The 9,577-nt window shown below is 37.6% G+C and overlaps 1 pseudogene; it reads left to right on the top strand.

Annotated features, from left to right (window-relative positions):
• The first annotated feature begins 6,169 nt into the window (after positions 1-6,169).
• LOC101579561 lies at positions 6,170-7,889 on the top strand (annotated as a pseudogene).
• Positions 7,890-9,577: the final 1,688 nt, after the last annotated feature.

The raw sequence follows: 9,577 nt of genomic DNA, 5'->3' as shown, positions 1-9,577 counted from the left end.
TCTTATGACCTGAGTCGTCATTGACCTTGAAGGTCTAAGACCAAATTATTGGCTACTCTTTTTAGGCCCTCTACTTCTCTAAATTTTGGTCTGGAAACTTCAGTGCTTAAACATCTTGAAGAGAAGCTTAATGATATTATTACAGTGTAACAGAGGCAGTTGAGCTTAACATCACTATCTGTCTGAATATCAAATGCCTTAGACATATCATGGAACTGCTTTTTTCCAACAACCATGAATATTCTAAAATTCAGACCCCTATAGAAGGTGGAAATAAACAATTACACATTTTTACACAGAAAATTAGAAATCTAACCATATACAACATTGTAGTAGGATAATCCTATGACATTTTTTCTTGTCTCTTATTTTCTTTTATTATCTTTTCATTTCACAAACATTCACTTTAAAAAGATTATAGCAACAATTGATACAATATTAGAAAGAGTACACATTTAGAAGGGCAAAATAACAGGTATTTCAAGCATTGTTTTAGTATTACACATTATTATCCCCAGTGTATTTGCTTAGTTCACAGGTATCAGCATATAGAGTTAGTCAAGGAAGAGATTCTGACGGAGATTCTTAGGACTATTGCCTTAACCATCTTGTTCATACAAATGTATGGTATTCCCCTGCCATATTTCCTAACTTTTCTCCTTTCTGTCTCTTCATTGCTTAATCCTTATGTTCTAGCTTTGCATTTAACTGTGTTATACCTTTCAATCTTCATTTCTTCTTTTGAGTTCTTACACTAGGGAGGCTATACCATATTTACACATGTGGGTCTGGTTTACTTGTGAGTATATCTTCAAGTGGCATCCACTTATATATGAAGTATTCGAATTTATTTTTCTTTATAGTTGACTAATGCTCCATTGTGTCAAAACATCACGTCTTTTTCATCCATTCCTCAGGTCACTGGCATTTTGGTTGTTTCCAAGATTTTGCTATCACAAACATGCAACTATAAACATAGGTGCACATTATATCACTATGATATGATATTTTTAGTTCTTTTGGGAAAACTCCCAGAAAAAGGATGGCTGGATTGAATCAGACTGGCAGTAGTAGTTTTCTGAGGAGTCACCACACTGATTTCTATAATGGTTGCACCAGACTACATTCCCACCAGAAGTGGAGAAGGGTTCCTTTTTCCCCAAGGTCTCTCTGGCATTTGTTGATGGTTGATTTCTTTATGACAGCCATTCTTTTGAGGGTGAGATGGTATCTTAGCGTTGTTTTAATTTACATTTTGTGAATGACTAGTGATGTGGATTATTTTATTATGCATTTATTTGTTTCTTAGATTTATTTTACTGAGAAGTGTGTTCATATCAGATGCCCATTTTTGAATTGGGTCTTAAAATTTGGGGCTCTAATATTTTTTGATTCTTTATAAATTCTCGATAGAAGACCTTTGTCTGAGGTATTCTTAGGATTTTTTTCCAAATTTTAGAGTTCTTTTGTAATTTTGTTGGTAATTTCTTTATAAGTGCAAAAACTTCTCAATAAGAGGATGTCCCAGTTGTTAATTCATTCAAGTATTTCCCGTGTAGTTTGACTTGTTCATGAAATGTGTGCCTACCCCTATATCTTCATACTACTTTTTCTTCCAGGAGATGTAGTGCTTCTGTTTTAATATTTAGATCTTTAATCCATTTTCACTTTAGTTTTGTGCATGGTGCCAGATCTGGGACAAGTTTTAGTTTTCGGGATGTAGAGAGCCAGTTTTTCCAGCAAAATTTGTCAGAGAGGCTACCTTTCTTCCAGTAAGCATGTTTGGTCCCTTTGTGGAAGACAAGATGGATGAGTATGTTTGTAGTTGTACCTGCATCTTCTAATCTATTCCATTGATCCTCAGGTCTGTTTTTTTCGAATACCATGCTGATTTTACCACAGTAGCTTTTTAATATAATTTCATGTCAGGGATTGTAATGCTTGCTGCTTTGTCTTTGTTGCCTACAATTGCCTTTGCTATTCTAGGTTTTTTCTGGTTCCAAATAAATTTTAGGAATAATTTCCCTAGGTCTATGAGGTATGTTGGTGGTATATTTATAGGAATTGCATTAAATCTGTGTAACAATTTTGGGAGTATGGCTATCTTCACAATCTTGGTTCTTCATATACAGAAGCATGGAATATCTTCCATTTTCTGAAATCCTCTGATCTCTTTTTCTCAGAGTACTATAATTTTCACTGAATAGATCTTTTTAAAAAAAAATTAACATTTATTTAGTGTGTGTGTGTGTGTGTGTGTGTGTGTGTGTGTGTGTCCAGCTCAGCCCACCAGGGGGCGCGGCTGGCTGGCATGTGGTGCTGGGGGATCGAACCATGGTCCCTGTGCTTTTCCAAGCTTGTTCCAAGTAGGTGCTTTAGACCCCTGAGCCATCTCTCCAGCCCTTAATAGATCTTTTACTTCCTTAATTAAATTAATTCCTAAGCATTTCTTTTTGCACAGTGATATTGCAAAGGGTCTTATTTCTCCAATTTGTATCTCAGTGTGTTTGTTATCTATGTAAAGGAATGATATTGACTTTTGTGCATTGGCTTTGTATCCTGTTATGCTACTGCATTTGTGTATTAATCTAAAGCTTCTCGGTTGGGTATTTTGGGTCTTCCACGTACAGTATCATGTCATCTGCAAATAATGATAGTTAACTTCTTCTTTACGTATTCTTATTCCTTTCATTTCTCTATCTTCTCTAATAGCTTTATGCAATGATTCCAGAGCTATATTGAATAGGAACGGACATCAAAGGCATCCTTCTCTGGTACCAGATCTGAGAGTAAAAGACTTCACTTTTTCCCTATTTAGTATTATGTTTGCAGTTGGATTGTCATAATGGCTTTCATCAGATTCAGGTAGAAGCCATATATTGAAATTTTAAATTTGAATTTGATCATGAATGAGTGTTGGCCTTTGTCAAAGGACTTTTCTGCATCAATTAAGATGATCATGTGATTTTTGGATTTCATTGTATTGATACAGTATTTTACATTTTTATTTTTATTTGTGTGTGTGTGTGTGTGTGTGTGTGTGTGTGTGTGTGTTTAGCGTAGGCTCTACAGGGTTTTCAGGGTCTCACTTCTAGATAGGACTCATAGTGATCTGCCTGTTTACAGCTTCCCAAGAGCTGGGATTACAGGAGAATGCCATCACACCCAGGCTCAATTGCTGTTTTAGCCCGCCCCAAGGGCAGCACCAGCATAGCAGGCCCTGGGATTGAACCCCAGGACCCTGAACCTGCTGGAAGGCACTTTAATCTGCCCAGCTATTTGGCCGGTCCTCATATTTTACATTTTTAGATTTACATATGTCAAACCATCCTTGCATCCCTGAGATGACTCCTACCTGGTTATGCTGCATAATGTTCTTGATAATTTGCTGAATTCTATTTGCTAGGAAATATTGAGAGTTTTTGCATATATGTTCATGAGGGAGATTGGTCTATAGTTCTCTTTTTAAGTTTCATCTTTCTCCGGTTTTCATATCAGTATTATATTTGCCTCCTGGAATGATTTTGGGAGTATTGCTTCCTTTTCAATGTCATTGAAGAGTTTGAGGAGTATTGGGATTATATATTCTCTAAATTTCTTGTAGAATTTATCTGTGAACACATCAGGACATAAGCTTTTCTTTGGCACTAAGTTTTTTTTAATACATTTTGAGTTTCATTGACTATTATTGGGTACTTTTGTGTTCTTAATCCTCTTAATTTAGTTTCAGTCATTTGTACCTTTCCAGGAATCTGTCCATTTCTTCTGTGTCTTCGATTCTGTGAAAGTAAAGATTTTCAAAGTATTTATGGATGATCTTCTGAATTTCCAAAGGGACTATCATAATTTCCCCTTTTCCATTCCTTCTTACTTGAATTTGAATTTTTTCTTTTCTCTTTTTGATGAGGTGAGCTAAGAGGCTATCAATTTTATTTAGTCTTTTAAAGAGCCAAATTTTTAATTCAGTTCTTCTTTGTGTAGTTTTCTTTGTCTTGATTACATTCATTTGTACTTTAATCTTTATGATTTCCTCCCTATTCTTTTTTTTTGTGTTTCATTTGGTCTTCTTTTTCTAGACATTTCAGGTGCAGCATTATGGTATTTATTTGTTCCTGTTCTGTTTTCCTAATTTTTAAGTTCATTGCTACATATTTCCCTGTAAGAACTGCTTTCATTACATCCAGTAAATTCCAATAAGTTGTGTATAAATTTTCATTAAATGGTAGATATTTAGTTTCATCTGTAATGCATTGGTTGCTGAGGAGGTTATGGTTTAATTTCTATGTATTTTTGCAGTTTCTTTTGTCATGTATTTTCAGTTTCATTGTACTGTGGTCAGATAATATTATGGGATAATTTATGTGTTCTTGCATGTACTTAAGCATGACCTATGGACTAGTAAGTGATCCATTTTAGAAAATGTACCATGTGCAACCAAAAAGAATGTATATTCAGATGTGGTTGGGTGGAACACTGTATATGTTCACTAAGTCTATTTGTTCAAAGGTTTTATTTACTTCTGTTACTTTTTTGCTAATTAATTGTCTGCTTGACCTATATTTTTGGGATAAGGGGGTGTTAAGGTCCCATGTTAAGACTGTGGTATTGATTTTAGATTTTTCAGCCCCCTTAATATTTGTCTTATATACTTTGGTGCTCCCATGTTTGTTGCACACATATTTATGACTGTTACCTCTTCTTCTTGTATTTTTCCCCTAACCAGTATGTAGTGGCCATCTTTATTTCATTTGATCATTCCTTATTTTAATTTAAGACTGTCTGAGAACAGGATTGCTACCCTTGCTTTTTTCTGAGGTACTGGAGCATGTAGTATTGTTTTCCATCCTTAGACTTTCAGCCTATGAATTTCTTTATGAGTTAAGTGTGTTTCTTGTATGCAGAATGTTGTTGGATTTTGCTTCCTCATCCATTCTTCCAGTCTACTTCTTTTAATTGATGAATTGAAATGTATTGCCTCGTGATTGACACGTTATTTACCTGCTATCGTATATGTTTTTTTCCTGTGTTTGCCCTATTTGGTGTGTTCTTTCCATTCTCATTTGTGGAGCCGTGGTCATTTTGGTCCCTCTGTGGAATATCTTTTAGTAGACAGTATAGGGTTCTCTTTGTCTTCATTAGATTCTTTAGTTGTTCTTTGTCATGGAAGTATTTCACTTCTCCAATGAAGTTGAAGAGAGTTTTGCAAGCTACATCAGTCTGAGTATGAATTTCTTTTCTTGTAAGACTTGTAGTACTTTGCTCCATGCTCTTCTTGACTAGATGGTTTGTGAAGAGAGACCTACCATAGTTTTTCCTTTAAGTGTGATGTTTCTATTCTCTTCCAGCTTTTAGTGTTTTATTCTTATGCTGAATTTCTGGGATCTTGATTATTATATGTCTAGGGGTGGTTTTAATTAGATTGATGTTATTTGGAGTTCTATACGCTCTTTTCTCTAAACAAATCTTATGCATTTATGTCTGGTATTCTGAATAACTAATTTAACCATAGTGTCATGTAATATCACAACCATTGTTGAATTCTTATTTCTTTATTTAGTGAATTCTTGTATCATTTCTAATTTTTTTCTATCACTATTTTTGTATTCTTTATAAATAAAACAGGAATAAAAGAATCATTGTAAGCAATTGGTGAGACAAACATGCTACATAAATAAACCATGCAGCATTTTGGCTACTATTGCTTCTCATTCTTCTCTAGTTTAATATTCCTGTTATGAAAATAATGAAAAGCACATTTTAATCAGTGAATTCTTATAAAGACATGGCTAACCATCATATATTTTCATTTCAACATATTGTTATTTATTTGTTGACAATTTAAAAAATGTTGATGCTTAGTGGTAGGTACATTTTACCTTAATTTTTCCTGTTATATTTCCCAAATGTTATGCTATCATTAGTTTAATGTGTGCATTTTATGCACTTATGATTCACTTGTCTGCTTAAGCATAGTTAGCAGAGGCAAAAAGCGTAATTTCTGCATTCAGCACTCTATTTCATATCAGAAATTAATATAAAATCTTTTTTAAAATAAATCAGGAAACAAATCAAAGATAAAAGAATGGTATCCCATATCCTTTTCATCAAAATGAAATACAAAAGTAAAAGCTACTTGTTTTAAGAATCAAGTTCCTGCACAATCTTCTGGATGGAGCCCTCAGGTGAAACTGTTAGGCATGGAGAGGGAGTGAAGTCATGTAGACTCGGTTCAGTCTCTGCCACCCTGGGACCCACATCATTTAAGCAGCAGAGGAGCACCAGAATTGTGGGAGCAAAGAACAGGACCCAGTGCTCCCCCACAAAGGACAACAGTTTCCAGTACCTCATCCCTCATGATGACTGGAAAGTGGTTCTTCATCTGCCTCTTCATGTGAACAAGTGAATAATTTCCAAAGATCCTTCCCAAAATCTTCATACTGGAGGAAAATGAAGAAGGTCAAGCAAGCTTCTTCTCACATTGAAGGGTCAAGTGGAGTGTCTGCCAAAGGAAAGAGGAAACCCCGGCAGGAGGAGGATGAAGACTATGGACAATTTCTTCAGAAGAAGCATAAACTTTATGGGTGGAGACAACAGCCTAAAATTAAGCCTAATCCCAAACCCCAGGCTTGCCAAATATGGAAGGAATCATCAGTTTATGCAGCAGGCAATTTGGAGGAACAGTGGTACCTAGAAATTGTGCAGAAAGGCAGTGTTTCCTGTCCTACCTGCCAGGTAGTGGGGAGGAAGACGATAGAGGGTTTGAAGAAACACATAGACAACTGTAAACAGGAAATGTGTACTTCTCATCATTGTGGGAAACAGCTGCATTCCTTAGCAGGGATTAGGTATCGTGTCATGGCAAATCATAATAGTTTGCCCATTTCAAAAGTTGGAGATGAAATTGATGAGCCAAGTCAGAGGGAATAGCTCTGAACAGTTCCAAAGAGACTGGAAAAACTTATGTGCATGTGACAGAGTTGTACCTTCACCAGAATCATGGGATGTCTATACCACATTAGAAAGTGAGGCAAAGAGACTACAAAGCTTGAGAAGATGACCTTAAAATGTCACCACTTTGAAAAACTGTATAGGTCAAAGGGTAGTCTTGGGTATCCCCTGAGGTCAGCATATGTGCCTATCTCCTTCTTTCCAGAGTCAGGTTGCTTAAAAGAAATTAATCTGGAAGCTGAGAGTTGGGGGCAAGTTCTGAGATGCCCTGCCAAGTTCTCTGTGTGCCACCTGCAGCAGCTGGTATCTGTTGAACTGGCCAAGGAGTGACATCGGAGGAAAAGTGCTCCAGGACCTGGTATGTGATGACTGGAAGTTAAAATATACTTGACTTGGGCTGCCTACATTCAGCCAGGAAGTACTACACAAATGGAAGACAGATATTAATAAGTATCATCACATTCAGTGTCCTAACCAGGGTTGTGAGGCTGTCTACCGTAGTGTGTCTGGGCTTAAAGCTCACCTTGGCTCTTGTACATTGGGAACCTTCATGGCTGAAAATAAAAGTGCCTTCTATGCCAGAAAGATTTGGTGTCAGAGAGTGGTGTCAAGCATCACGTCAACTTTGTACATGCTGATGACTGGTTTGTTGTAAACCCAACAACAATAAAAAGCTTTGAAAAGCTGATGAAGATAAAGCAGAAAGAGCAAGAAGAAGAAACATACAGGAAGGAGCAGGAGCTCACTAAGAAGGCTGAAGCACCAGGCATCGAGCCTCCTGACACCCAACTGAGCCTTAGAGTAGGGAAGGATCAGAGGAGGAACCTTTATTTCTCCTGGTCATATGGATCTCCTGTAAGGAATCAGAGCAGGAACATGTTGCAGCCCAGTTCCAGAAAACGAAGACTTCAAAGATGAATCACAAATGAGGAAGAAAATAGGTAGTCTGTGAAAGCACTCCTGGGAGCGTGGAGGTGATGCTGTTGTCAGGGGACCTGTGCTGGGAGGCCTGAGGCACAGGGCTGTGACTCTCAGCTCCTTCCCGTGTAAATTTCATTGTCTTCCCTCTTTATTCACTCCCGTTCCTGCCCCAGGCCCCTTATAGCAGGATTCTCTACTATTCTTCATGGCAGTCCTACTGTTTCTTTCTTCTCTTGCCCAAAGAGATCCCTCTTAAGGCTCACTACAGGCCCCTCTTGGCCTATACAACACTAAGAATGTTTACTTGTCCTTTCCATCTTGAGGTTCAAATGTTCTTGGAAACTACATTGATCTGGTAGCCACTCCATTGTGTAACTTATAAAATAATTTAAAACTACTGTTTTTAAAAAATATTAGCTTATCACTTTGTATTTGTAATAAAAGCAGCCTTGAAGAACTGTTGTTGGTTAGTTAATAGGGTTACCCCAAATCCTTGGGAAACAAAACTTTGCAGAAGCTGTTTGTCCTCAATATGATTCAAAAAGAAAAATATACTTAGCATGGAAAAGCTAGAGCCTCCCACACTGGTTAACCCGGGAGGCGCTTTGCCTGTTCCAAGTAGCAGTGACTAAATCCATGGGCATGAAAAGCGGTCTGAGGAGTAGTGTCCTGAATATTAAAATGACTAGATATAAAATAACAGCGGCAGTAAGAAAAACAGCCTGTCTTTCCTGGGACCCAAAGCCTCGTATGTTGCTGTGCTCAGAGCCCTCCTGCAGCCTGCTTTTGCTCCCTTGGTTTTAAAGGTTGTGTGTGTTACTGTGCCTCTGGTGTTCTGACACAGCGCCTTGGTACTCCTGGCAGTGCCAGTAAGATTGGGATCCAAGGTGCACCTTCCTTCTCCCTGGACTTTACCTCACCTGTCCAAGTCCTCCCTGGTCCTGTACCTAACCTCTGTGTCTTTGAATTTTCTGAGAATATTGTCCTTTTGTCCTCTTTTATATACAGAGTTCTGTCCTCTTTATGGTCTGAGATTCTGATACCAGCTGGAAATACCTAGAGCTGGAAAGAAAACATCTCCCCAGGTGACGTTTCCTGGGCACTTTCCCTGGCTGGGTGGCTTTTTTTGGAGTGGTATTTAGAACAGCCTTGTCCTGTTTACAAGGGTTTTATTTTGTTGTTGTTTTGGCGTAAACATTGATCTTATATGTTCTTACTGATTTTGTGGTGTATAGCACTTAAATATTAACCTTGTCATGTGCAAACACCATTTTTTTTTCCAAATCTGAAAGGCCAAGGCCACCTTCTGCCCTGTATTATCTCTGCTCCTCGGAGCAGCTTTAACATGTTGTCTTTTGTGAAGACCACATTCAAACCTGCGTTAGAGACTGCCGGAACAGGTAGGAAGTAAAGGAAAGTGGTACACACGCTGCGTCTTCATTGGCAGTTGGGCTCTTAAAGACATTTCAGCAGATGAAGGTTGTCAGGGAGGAGAAATGCAGAGAATGTGTAACTTTCTGGTGAGTAGGTGTTCGGGGTATGTTTGGCAGTGACAAAAGAAATAAGAGAATGTGTAACTTTCTGGTGAGTAGGAGTTCGGGGTATGTTTGGCAGTGACAAAAGAAATAAACAACTCCCACTTAAAAAATGTTTCTGCAAATTTTATTGATGTTTGTTAGTGACAGATTTCATTATTACTATTATTGTT

This window comes from Octodon degus, unplaced genomic scaffold (genome assembly GCF_000260255.1).
Source record: "Octodon degus isolate 3935 unplaced genomic scaffold, OctDeg1.0 scaffold00356, whole genome shotgun sequence".
Taxonomy (NCBI): domain Eukaryota; kingdom Metazoa; phylum Chordata; class Mammalia; order Rodentia; family Octodontidae; genus Octodon; species Octodon degus.
The sequence above is the reverse complement of the archived record's forward strand: the minus strand, read 5'-3'. Positions and strand labels throughout refer to the sequence as shown.